Here is a 13,600-nt window from a genome sequence, read left to right as displayed (position 1 = left end):
ATAGCTATGTACGCAGACGTCGAGCACCGAACGTGGGACGAAGTGCTCCCATTCGTGACTTTTGCGTACAACACCGCGATCCAAGAAACGACGGGATTTTCTCCATTCTATTTGGCGCACGGCCGGCACGTAAACACCATGCTCGACGCAATGCTGCCCCACTTGCCTAGCGACCATGCCCACGAAGATGCGGAAGTTTTCTCACAGCGCGCTGAGGAAGCACGACAACTCGCAAGGATCAGAATTCAAAATCAACAATCCGTCGACGCTAACCGCTACAACCTCCGTCGACGAGAAATACATTTCACCCCTGGTGATCGAGTTTGGGTTTGGACACCGGTACGGCGCCGTGGTCTGAGCGAGAAGCTTATGAAGCGGTACTTCGGCCCCTATACAATACTCCGCCGCATTGGTGACCTCAATTATGAAGTGAAACCTGACACAGCGCGCACAGCCTCCTGTCGAAGGCCAAGATCCGAAGTGGTACACGTCGTGCGGCTTAAGCCTTACTACGAACGTTGAGGCACGGACTACGCACCCACGTATAGAACTGGAAGTGTTCCGTCTTGCAGATGTTGATCCGCGTTGGAGAATGTCATTTCGCTTTCCGTAGCATCGAGTCGATGCCCTCTCAGAAGGGGGGGAGTAATGCCGCCACTATCATCAACAGCAAGTCATGGAAGAAATGCCGCGACTATCACCATCAGCAAAGCAGAAAAGAAGACGAGAACGCTCGGGCAAGCGCTTGTCCTCACGGGCTCTGGGCTGCAGCTTTGAGTTTACACACATTAAATCTTCTTTATAGCCTTGATCGCTAGAAGTACAGAGTGTCATTCGTGACATTTGTGGTGGAGGAGCCGGGGTAAACCCCCTTCATGCTGAGTAGCCCCTCAAGGCCCCGTAAGCCAAGCCCGATACTGAGTCCGGGCCGGCGAGCCTTCCTCGAAGAGCCCGGTGTCCGCACCAGTCGACGTCTCCAAGGCCAAGCACCGGAATACGGGCAGTTGACGGCGAATCCCAAAAGGACACAGGTGACACGTGCAGTTAGCATGACGTCGCAGTCGCAGCAAACTGACGTGTTCGGGCCTTCGATTATGTTCTGGCCAATCGCGCCCCGTAATCCTGCCCCGTTCTATGGCGAAGACTTCGAGGACGTAGAAGACTGGATTGAGCAGTACGAGCGTGTAGCTCGCCACAATGGTTGGACGGAAGACCAGTGCCGCAAGAGCGTCTACTTTTCTTTGGAGAAAACTGCTCGCATCTGGTTCAATAACCACGAGGCGGGCCTGAAGTCATGGGAGTCCTTCAAGGAGGGCCTTCGGCGAGCCTTCCCTAACCGCTTTCGACGTCAAATGGCCGAGGAACGTTTAAGAACCCGGGCCCAAGGGCCTACCGAAAGCGTGACGAGCTTCGTGGAAGACGTTCTGCAATTGAGCACACGGGCGGATCCGCTGGCCACTGAGGAAACCAAGGTGCGGGCACTTATGAGAGGCGTGAGGAGCGACATTTTTGGAGGGCTCGTTCGCCATCCACCGACGACTGTCGATGAGTTTGTGACGGAAGCCACCAACATTGAACAGGTGCTAGCGGCGAGAAGTAACCATTACCACAGGTTAGTGGCTTCCCCCACAATTGCTGCTTGCACTACTACTTCTCGCCTCAACCTGAACAGCAATAATGATAGTTGTCTCCGCGAGATCATCCGCGGCGTGCTCCAAGAGGAGCTACAAAAGCTGTTCCCAACGCGCGAGCGGCGTGCTTCAGTATCGGTTGCGGAGGCTGTCAGAGAAGAAGTGCGGCGGACCTTTGCACCCATACTTCCGGTCGACGTTGTCCTCCAACGTCCCTCTGTGACGTACGTCGCGCCGGCTTCCCAGCCGCCCTCGTCAGTCGCCGCTCCTTACTCGAACCTGGTACCACAGCGGGTGGCCGGTGAGTCGTCGAATATTCCCCCGCCGGGACCACAGCAGCTTCGCCCGCGAAAAACGGATGTCTGGCGAACACGGGACAACCGACCACTCTGCTTCCACTGTGGGGAGCCAGACCACACCTTTCGCCGCTGCCCCTACCGTGAGCTTGGACTTCCAGGGTTCCGTCCAAGCGATCCGTGCCCACGTTACGGTCAGAAACCCCGCGAAATCGAAGAATACCTTCGACGCTCAACGCCGCCGTTATCAGCCGTTCCTCGTGGACCCCGTTCGCCGTCGCCCCGTCGCCCACCTTCGCCTCTCCGCTCGTCTCGCCGCGAAAGCCTTTCGCCCGTGCCTCGCCGGGAAAACTAAGTACGGCAACGCCTGGAGGTGGTGTTGCCGACGACGAAAGCCATCAAGAACCTCCGCAAACGCCGCGAAGCTCCCACTCCGACTCCCGCAACCCTTTCATCCATACTGCTGCGCCATCGAACAACCTGTCGATCACTATAGACGGCTACGACGCGACGGCGCTCATTGACACTGGTGCTGATTACTCCGTTCTTAGCGGTAGGCTTTCCCGTCACCTACGTAAAGTGATGACAGTGTGGGATGGCCCGGATATACGTACCGCCGGAGGACACCTGGTGACGCCTGTTGGACTGTGCACTGCCCGCGTCGAAATCCACGGAGAGCCATGCCCTGTGAAGTTTGTCGTTCTGGAGAAATGCTCCCGAGACATCATTCTAGGTATGGACTTCCTCTACGAGTATGGTGCCGTCATTGACCTGGGCTCGAGCAGCCTCACGCTGCGGATGCCGGATGCACCGCGGAGTCACTCCTCGCCAAGTTTCGCCTCGGCCAGGGTGTTATAGGAGCACGTGAAGCTGCCTCCTCTGGCCAGTGTTTTCTTGCTGGTGCAAGTTGACACGTTCCCAGACGGGGAAGCACTCTTAGAAGGAAGTGTCCAGCTTCTTCTGGAGAAGGGAATCGGGGTCGCCAGAGGCATACTGCGGCTTCAAAATCGATGCGCAGAAGTTCTGGTGACAAATTTTCGAAACGAGTCGCAGCACCTGACCAAGGGCATGGCCGTAGCCCACGTGGAAGGCATCGCGGAAATCTCAGCTGTTGACGTGGTGTCCGACGCCGATACATCGTCTCTGCCGGAAACGGCAGCAAGTCTGGAACTCGACGTGAATTCAAAAATTTCGGGTCAACAAAGGAGTGAGTTGCTTTCACTGCTCGACGAATTTCGTCACTGCTTTGCTACGCCGTCCGGAGTTGGCCGAACCACCGTTGCTAAGCACCGGATTTTGACTGATGACGCCGCGCATCCAACTCGCCAACCGCCGTATCGAGTTTCGCCCAAAGAACGAGAGGCAATACAGACCCAGGTGAAAGACATGCTGAAGGACGATGTCATCCAACCGTCTAACAGTCCCTGGGCTGCACCAGTGGTGCTTGTAAAGAAGAAGGATGGGACACTGCGGTTTTGCGTAGATTATCGGCGGTTAAACAAAATAACAAAGAAGGACCTGTACCCTCTTCCACGCATCGATGACACTCTCGATCGGCTCCGCCATGCCCGCTTCTTCTCGTCAATAGACCTGAAGAGTGGGTACTGGCAGATTGAGGTTGACGAGCGGGACCGAGAAAAGACGGCCTTTATTACCCCAGATGGGCTCTATGAGTTCAAAGTGATGCCTTTTGGTCTATGTACAGCACCAGCGACCTTCCAGCGTGTAATGGACACCGTTCTCGCCGGCCTTAAATGGCAGACGTGCCTCGTTTATCTCGATGACGTCGTCATCTTTGCAAGTACGTTCGACGAACACTTACGACGACTTAAGAGAGGTACTGAAGGCTCTAGAAACTGCCGGCCTTACGCTCAATCCAAAAAAATGCCGGTTCGCGTACGATGAGCTGAAGTTCCTAGGCCACATTGTTAGTAGTGCAGGTGTAAGTGCTGACCCAGCGAAAACAGCCGCGGTTCGCGCCTTCCCAACACCGTCTGACAAGTCGGCAGTGAGAAGGTTCCTGGGTCTGTGCGCTTACTATCGCCGCTTCATTAAGAACTTCTCACAGATAGCTGCCCCACTGACTTACCTTACAAAAGAACGGGTCCCGTTCGAGTGGAATGAAGAACAACATCGCGCATTCGAGGACTTAAAATCCGCTCTGCAAACGACGCCCGTCTTAGGCCATTTTGACCAGGAGGCTGAAACTGAAGTCCATACCGATGCAAGTAGCGCGGGACATGGGGACCCCACCACCGCTCCCTCCTTGCGTTTGTTCGCGAAACGGGAGTTAACCTATACTTGTAGCATAGTATTTATGCCAACGGGCATACTGTCGCAAAAAAAAAGAAAAAGATACGCGGCCATTTTTTTTTACTTCCAGAATGCGAAATCTGAAGGTACAGCCATAGTACATCCATGTCTGTTTGCATCCTGCGCCCAGTAGCAGTGTTTCTCAGTAAGTCCTCTTCTATGGAATGCTTCGAGCAGATTCGGGCTGGATGGGGGGTCTCTGTTCATTAGGATTAGCCATAGTTTACGCCTCTTAGGATCCTCTGGGATGCAGTGTAAAGACACCTGCAGAAGCAAAATGCCTTATATAATAAATTGCAAACCTGGAAACGCTTTTTTTTTTGCATATGACTCAGTGCAATCCAGCAGACCCGAACTTCACTGTTTACTTCAGAACTAAGAAGCAGGTTTTCTAGCTACGAACTACTCAAAGCTCATGCTTAAAACACAATCGTGGAAGAACGTCGTACACCACGCTACAGACTGGCTAATTATCGCAATTATAAGACAGAGCCACATTTCATAGCATTAAGGATGACTGACATAAGCTGCTCTTATATTTACATAGAGCATGAAAAGCCCGGTGATGATGGACCTGACCACCTTTGTTGCTGCTCGCGCTTCTGTGCTGCACGGTAGCAAGTGTTCGGCCGAGTGACTGTCCAACAATATGCTGCATTTTGGGTGCACATCATCGCTTGGAAAATTCCGAAAATTTGATCGTAGGAAGATACGCGAAGATCGAATAGCCGACGACGAGCGGTAAATCACCGATTTACGCTGCGTACTGCGTGCGTTAGGCCAGGTGCAGACTGTTTCCGCAACTATCGTAATAACTTTAAAAACGACGTCATTTCCGTCTCAGCCAACCGAACTGCGTGACACGCCGTTTTTTACGTCCATAGATCAGGATATGGCTTTTTCGTCGGTTGTCTGAACGTAGCCTAACTTGTGCTACTCACAATGACACTGCGTGAAGGTTGTCCCGCTGCGGATCCCTTCACCTGTGACCCTTGACAAGCCGAAGAATGCGTAGGACTTGCATAAAAGCCCACCGAACATAAAGAATAAAAAAAACTGTTGCGTGAAGCCGCACGGCAGACTCAAAACTAATCCCGCATGACAAAGTACTAGCTGACCGATGCAGTGCGTCGCAACTGCTACCAGGCAGGAGTGCTGATCGGCAAATACCTTTAGGACAAGCACACAGCTCACTTTGGGACATTAGTAGATTTGCATATAGTTTTTGCTTGGCGACTTCGACTGCGGTCTAATTATTACCGCGAAAAGCACTCCACACCCGCAAGCAGCTTCTCGCCGGCCTCTTACCGAGCTCCCATTAAGAAATGAAAAAAATTTCGCAAAGCTACCACCATTTCGTTCCCGTGGGTATCCTTGGATCTTTTTCTGCACACAGCAACATACACAGCAGTATGTGTCCATCTTAGACAACGATAAATGCCAGAGTGTGCGTCGCTAACCCCAAGCTATCGCGTATACAACGTTCTCCAAAGATTCGGGAAGTCCCCAACATGGCGGAAACGTGCGGGGTCACCACAACAGGGCACCATTTTTTTGCGTAAGGTTTATACGCCTACTTTCTGTCCACTTTAACCGTACCTTCCAGCCCTCCTTGATTACTGGAAATAAACCCGCGCTATCTTTACATTGCATATCCAAGAACGTGTGCGCAAAAGATTACACATCTACGTGCAGCAGGAATCTATGAAATGTAGGCGAAGAATGCGTGAAAACTTAGTGTGCATCCATTTGCTTGTTTCCCATTCGGCGCGTAATTCAGTAACCGAGTGGAGTCACTCCATCTATAGCTGTTTATTGGTCTCCCTGGCCAACTTCATAGTTTCCCAAGAATAAATACAATCGTTACTAAAACATTCCACGTATTGACTTCGCTTTCAAAAAAGCTGTCGAAGTCCTTCACGAGGAAAATAGATAAGGAAAAACGTGTTTTCATCGCACTTACCGCACAAACTGATCGTTGTCAGCGCTGCGAACAATCCTAAACTTATCCAGACGCCGTGGAAGAGAGTTTGTTGCTGTCTGAAAACATGTTCTGTATGGGTTGGTAATTCGATGGTAAGTTTTGACGTATCCGCATCCACTTTTATTAATGCTCGCTTTGGGTCACGAGCCGGTATAGCTTCGAGGTTGGTCCGCGCATAGTACGTTGCATTGCACGAAAGAACATTTGTTGTTGACGAGTGTGGGGCTGCTTCTTAATAGGCCATGAAAACAAAATGCATATTTGTTTCATTTCAAAGAGTGCCTCACTAGAACAACGCTAATACCACTTTTAACGAAAGCGCCGGAGTGCGCGCCGGCAAAGGGAAACAACAACGCCGGAGTGTCATCCAGCTCGCGGTCTTCATAGAATACATTCGCGCCGAGGACCTAAAACGAAACGTATACATCCGCAGCCAGCCAATAAAACGAGCTCGATGCGCATGACTCCGCGGAAAGCGCATAAAAGGATTGTGTGCACGTAAATAACCGTCAGCTGTCATTCCGAGGCGTTCCGAGCCGTTCAGAGGCCCTTCAGCCCCGCGGATGTTTATACGTAGTACCAGCGATGTGGTTCAAATTTCCGGCAGTGGCGTTGTGCGTTAACTTCGTGCCAGGGCCGGCGCGTCGCCCCACGCCCCCGCACCGTGACGGAACCTTGTTTCTCGAATCCTGAAACTGTTTGACCAGTGTAATCAAAGGTTTACCAGTAAGTAAACCTTTTAAATTTTCAAGTATCTTCCATTTTATCTTGAGGCACGACGCTAACACGTGCGATACCAGCCGTCCTGTGAGGTGGAGGTACCTACGGGGGCGAACATGGGTCTCCTGGCGGTGGCGAGTGAAACGAGCTTCGGATGGTGCTGGCCAAGGTGCTGGTTAAGTGGTGACTGTCAGGGATACAAATTTCAGTAGAAAGCTGTGGGACTATCCTATCTGATACAACGCAGGCTGCAAAGAAGCCCACCACGGGTTCGAGCGAGCCAAAAGGTAAGGCAAGGTCTTCACTCGCCACGCGTGTGCAATCACTCCGAGAGGACAATAGAGCACTGCAGAACTCCATCGAACACATGGGATGCCGCAATACAGCAACGGCTCTGGTAAAATACGCTTAAGCTTGGGGCAGGAAAGGAGGTACCTGCCGGTCGTACGCGGCCAGCCGCACAGCACACCCGCGCGATGCATGGAATGATCCGTTCTTTAAAGGTGCCATGCTGACAAAATACAAGTTCGTTTAATTCGAAAGATTTTGTGTTTTATAGCGCCCCCAGCCCTTTTCCGACAGCAAACGCTTTATTGACTGAGGAATTAATCAATTTAAGTTAAAATTTTGATTCTCCAGCCAAATAGTGTGCTTTGTGACGTCTGTGATGACGTAACCAGGACAAGTCTTCAAGCGAACTTTAGTGCGCGGTTCAGTCTGCAGCCGACTAAGGAACGCCTTGTTTACCATCAGTCCCTCCATACTGAGCAGAAAAATGAAATCCTTGAGGAACTACAGAATGGATTTAGGCAAGACAGGCGCTTCGATGATAATTTGTTCGTGATAACCCAGGGCTCTGAAATTGCGAAAGCCCAGAATAGATCATTATGGATTACGTTCTTGGACATGAAGGGGCATATGATAACGTAAACAGACAACTGCTGTTGGGGGGTGCAAAAACTCTAGGACTTAGATGAAGAGTTAATACAGTTCTTCGTAGCAATGATAATAGAGTGCACCTGACATGGGAAGGGCAGAAATGCGCACATCATGTCTACACCAATCGAGGACTGAAACGGGCATCCCTTTGAGCCCAACGCTGTTTATGTTTTACATGGTAGGGTTAGAAAAGAAACTGCAGGGAAGTCAATTAGGATTCAACCTAACGCATATGTGGCAAGGCGAAGTGGCACAACAGCGTATTCTAGGAATGTTACACGCAGACGACATTGTTCTTTTAGCTGATAACCAGAGCGATATGCAACGGCTCATAAATATTCGTAGCCACGAAGCCTCAGACCTCGGGTTAAATTTTAGCACGGAAAATCGGGAATAATGGTTTTCAATGACACTAGCATTGACGCGGTGTCAATCCAGCATGGCCAACTTCCCAGAGTCAAGGAATATAAATATTTGGAAATGTGGATAACAGAAGCCGACAGCTACTTAAGTACTCATGAAGAGCAACTTACGAATAAAGGAAAGCGAAACTCAGCTATAACTAGGGTTCTGCGTTTTCGGATAAATCCGATAAAATCCGAAAAACACTCGCCCGTAAACATTTTGCGAATTCGGATTTATCCGAAAAACTCCGAAATCAGGGACCGCCGCCTGTGAAAACCAGACTACCCTTTATCTTTCCCTGGCATCCTCGAAAAACGTTTCCTCTTCTATTTTCATGTTTCCACTTTTGTTAGTTCCACTTACGTTCCCAAGCTTCACAAAGGGAGTCGCTTTGGACCCTTATCATGAAAAACAAGATCTCTCCCCATAACGATAGTCGAACCAAGGTGAAACACTTCTCACCTTCCCTGCCACTCCACTTCGGGCTTTTTCCCTGATATGTTATTTTCCTAGAATTTCATTCGCCCTTCTCTGACCTCACTTCACTAAAGATTGAATGTTTGAGTAAGCGCAAAGGAACAAGGACGAACGAAGTGGACGGGACACAGCGCTGCTATCAACTCGCTTATTTTCACTGTGACGCCCTATTTTATACCGGGCGGTACACTGCGAACGTAAGAAAAGAGGGAAAGGGAAGGAGCACAATCAAATACTATAAAAACTAAAAACTAAAAAGTTGAGGATGACAGTTCAAACACAACCTTAAAAAAGGCACTTTAGGAAGGCAAAAACTAGTGATTGGATAAGAATTTAAGTTCTGTCTTTGTCAGTGTTATGGAAGCTGTGTTAGCGCATTTGTCTTTCAATGAAACAATCTGGTAGGACTCCATGATTTCTCTTGTTAGCTGATCCTCGTGTCGGCCTACAATGCTGGTCATATCAAAATGTGGCCTACATTCACAATCTGATTCGATTGTGTTCTATATTCGTTTCCCCTTTTCAATTCCTTTATCTGCATGACCTGCTTGTTAAGCTCAGATTCTTAAAAAAAAACTCGAACGAAGTGCTCTCAATAGTGAAGGTGAATCTGAATCAAAATCAATAAAGAAGCTGAATCTACATTGGTGCATGAGGTCTATTCCCTACTTGCTGTGCACCTGAAGGCACTGTTAAGCCAATGGACCGACGAGTGACAAGTTTCGGCGGGGAAGTCGACTGCATGCTCGACATTGATGACGAGGAGAAGCGCTTGTACGCTGTTAACAGCTTCCATGAGTACTACGGTGCTGTGGCCGAGAAGTGGAGCCAGACCGTCCAACGAAATGTTGCGGACGACTTGCAATACACGAGCGATTCGTTTTGGTATTGGGTGCAGATCGTCAACCCGAACGTGAAGGCAGAACTACCTCACATGTTCTAGATCTACAAGCACTTGTTCACAGTGGTCGTGCAGCGAGAGCATGATATTACCCAGCTAGAAAGAGGGTTCCTGGCGTATCAGGCCTACGTTGTGAAGGAAATTGTGGAGCCGCTACAGTTTTGGCGGATGCATGCATGAGATTGGCCCACCCTTTCACGTTGCGCACTGGATTTGCTGGGTCTACCCATATCTAGTGCGAATGTCGAAAAAGCATTCTCAATGTTTCGAGTGGTCAGCCGGAAGGAGCGTGCTGCGGTTACAGACACTAACATTGGAAAATATGCCTGCATATACAACAACAAGTTGTAAATGGTGTCACCACGAATGTTGCAAATATTGACTCTGCAATAAAAATGATTCTGCTGTTTGATTTCTTTTATTATTGTACATGGCATTTCTTAAAGATCAATACTCTGCGACCCTAATAATCCGAAAAACTCCGTATTCTGTGTACTCTGAAAGGACGCTCCGAAAAACGCAGAATTTGCAAAAATAAACAAACTCCGAGAAACGCCCTCCGAATTTGCTCAAAAATAAACTCCGAAAACGCAGAACCCCAGCTATAACGATCCATAGCGCTCTGTGGGAGTATAACAAATATGAACTAGTGAGAGAAACGTGGGAGGGGTACTGGTTCCGGGTCTCACATTTGCGAATTCAGTACTCCGCTTAAAATCAGACGCTCTATCATGATTTGCACTGAACCAGAGAACGGTAGGCCGTTGGCCCTTAGGAGCGCATGTCAAAACAACTAGCGAATCAGTGCAGAGAGAAATGGGCTGGGCGTCGTTTGAAGTTCAAGAAGCTCGGAGTAAATAACGCATTGAGGGGAGGTTGAGAGCAATGGATAAACGTAGGTGGACAGATAAAGTTTTTGGGTACCTATACAAGAAAAGCGTGGACAAGCAGTGGCTAAGGAAAACTAGAAGGCTAACGATGAAATACGGAAAGAACAGTGGAGAATGAAGGACAAACAAAGTAACTAAAAAAGAAGCAAGGAATATAGAAATAACTAAATGGAGAGAAAAAAAAACTGGAAGCTGAAACGTCGTTAGAGATGTACAGGGCAGGGAAATTGCGCATCACAAAGGAAAATTTCTACGATAATTCCAAGGGCAGTGCTTTGCGTTTTGAGGCTAGGAGCAGGTTGCTTGAGAACTAAGAGCTTTGTGGGGAAGTATACACAATGTGATGGGGTATGCTTGGTCTGCGGAAAAGAAAGATAAAATATGCTGCACATAGGGTTGGAATGTGAGCGTATCCATCCAAATCTACATAAGGGAAATATTCGGCTTTCAGAAGCCCTAGGATTTTAGGGTAGCACTCAGGGAGTTGACTTCAAGGCTGTCGAGGTGACTAAAAAAAGATTAGAATGCTGGTGGACGAAAATCAGAGAGGGGAATATTGCCCAGTACAGCTACCACCTGCAACAGGAAAAAGTTATTTTAGCCTACCCTAACAGCAGCGCTAGAATAAACGAAGAGTATAAAACATAGATATATTAATTTCTTCGCTAAGATGACACGTCATTACCCCGTTACTAAGGGTATACCATTACAAATCAATCAATCAATCAATCAATCAATCAATCAATCAATCAATCAATCAATCAATCAATCAATCAATCAATCAATCAATCAATCAATCAATCAATCAATCAATCAATCAATCAATCAATCAATCGGAGCCTGTGCGCATTTGTAACCGTATTCGCACCTATAGCTTGTTTTTGTTGCGGTAGGTAGTAATCGTTCATTGAAAATGGGGAATGCTCGACAAACACGGTCACGTAAGACAATGTCGGTTACGCCAATCGGTCAGTGTCGTGTGAGACAACCCGAAAGCGCAGGACTGCTGTTCAACTATAAAAAGTATAGTACGCGCAGCACCAACAGCAGTACGCACCGTTACTCCTATGTTTACGTGTACTTTCGTAACTTCCATTCTTTACCCCACCATTCTTACTGCTATAAAATGAATATGCATTACATTTAAGCGAAAACATCTCGTTGTGCAAGATTGTACGCCCTGCCTAACTTGCCTTTGCTTTGGCCAGTCTCAGCGAATCGCACAGCTATGCATATTACGTCATGGGTTCTAGTGCGGGAAATGAGCTAGTGAGCCGCATGGCCATTCCCCTTTTTCCTAATTATATGGATTATCTGACCGAAGTTTACGTTAAAGGTGGTGTCAGTGTGATTTTAATGAGTCAATCTTTCGAATGGACCAAACATGTGTTTTGTCTGCATGGCCCCTTTAAATTCGAATGCGCAAGCAGCCGACGCGATGAGGGTTATCGATTCCGGAGAAAACCGGAGCGGACCAACAGTCTAGCCGAGCTACCAATAATTACTCAAATCACCTGCGCCAGCAGAAAGCACGAATTCAGAGGGTACACGCAGATAATCATGGAAAGCGCATACGCGCGGGCACGATGGCCGCGCTTTCTCGCTCAGCGCGCTGGCCACAGGTAGTGCAGAACTCTGCGTTGCCGTGAAGAGAAACGAACTCGGCAGTTCTCTCGATTGGTCGGCGCTGGAGGCCGAGAATCTCTCTCGGCCCCTGTAGTGCAAGATTTAGCAGAGGAGTAGCGGTACATATAATATACGGCGAGCGCAATTTTTCACCTCCTCTTACTGCGGTGGTACTCAACGAATTTAAACCTAGTCATGAGAGAGCAGGTCAGTGGGGCAATTGACTTTACCGCCAAGGCATTCCAAATGGTCTGTGAAAAACGCTCCATGGCTCCTGTAACGTCAGTTTAAGGCACTAATCGACACTCATTGTTGACGATCTCTCACTGTCGTTCTTATTAAAAGTGTACCTTGCACAAATTCCATTTTTATCGGGAATTCCGGTTACCTACGTGACATGACCCATAACTGCATGCACGTAAACATTTTTCAGACTGTATTTACTGTGTGTTCGGTGAATAATTTTGTCAGAATCCTGCTGTCGTCTCCACCGCATTTTGACGACTATTTAAATTTCTGATGGATGAAGCATTCACCCGTGTTTAATTCGCACCACAGCTAAGGCCCTCTATGACCGTCATAACTGCAGGAAGAAGCTATCGAAGTCATCATATGTGGATTGTTCAGGCTTTATCTTATAATTTATATATTATCTGGAAATTGCAGCGCAGTACTCGGAGTCATTTATTAGAGCATGAAAAGGTGCAGTAACATATTGATTTCCGGTCGTTTTGAAAATAATGCCAATTTCAGGCTCCCTGTTGTACAAGAGAGTGGTGAAAGTACCGGGCTGCTGTTAATAGAGGTAACAATAACTTTAAAATAATCTTCTGTAGCTCTGTCGGCAAAATTTTTCGTTCTCGAAAAACCCTTGAGAAGTTTTGTGGCGAATTTTACGGCGCATCTTGTGTGTTTTTCAGATTTCCTGAGACCTTCAAAGCCGGTGTTATTTGCCATAAGAGTTCTTTCACCTCAAAACAACATGTCGTGGATTGCACGCTAGCGCCATTATGTTTTTGGGAATGTTGAGACACAAACTTCAGTCGAGCCTCTTTAATTTGAGATCGCAATATTCGAACCACCAGATAATTCGAACTGGCCATTTTGTCCTGGCAAAGCGACGTGTATATGAACTGGGAAAAACTTTCCTAAATATAAACCTGAAACAAGCGCCACAGTTAATACGAACAAGATTGCCCGTCCGCACAGACTACGTTTCTACTGTTCGAACAATCCCGAGCCGAATGCCAAAGTTTGATGCGTCACTAGCCGCTGTAGTATTGCCAACCCGTAAACCCTAAGCATGTGCTCGCTTCATAAAAATTGTTTGAAATAGAAAGCTTTCATAGTGGGAATGATGGCTCCTTTCGAAAAACTAATGCCTTTCCCCATAGACCCGTTGGTCGACAGGAAAGCTC

General features: G+C 48.2%; 1 protein-coding gene across 5 annotated transcripts in view; it reads left to right on the top strand.

Moving 5' to 3' along the window:
• The window catches only part of LOC144151803 (cytochrome P450 4c3-like), a 61,317-nt gene that overhangs the window by 16,285 nt on the left and 31,432 nt on the right, over window positions 1-13,600 (top strand). The window lies entirely within an intron of this gene.

Source organism: Haemaphysalis longicornis, unplaced genomic scaffold, assembly GCF_048455015.1.
Source record: "Haemaphysalis longicornis isolate Haplotype H1 unplaced genomic scaffold, Haemaphysalis longicornis Haplotype H1 scaffold_1, whole genome shotgun sequence".
Taxonomy (NCBI): domain Eukaryota; kingdom Metazoa; phylum Arthropoda; class Arachnida; order Ixodida; family Ixodidae; genus Haemaphysalis; species Haemaphysalis longicornis.
The sequence above is the reverse complement of the archived record's forward strand: the minus strand, read 5'-3'. Positions and strand labels throughout refer to the sequence as shown.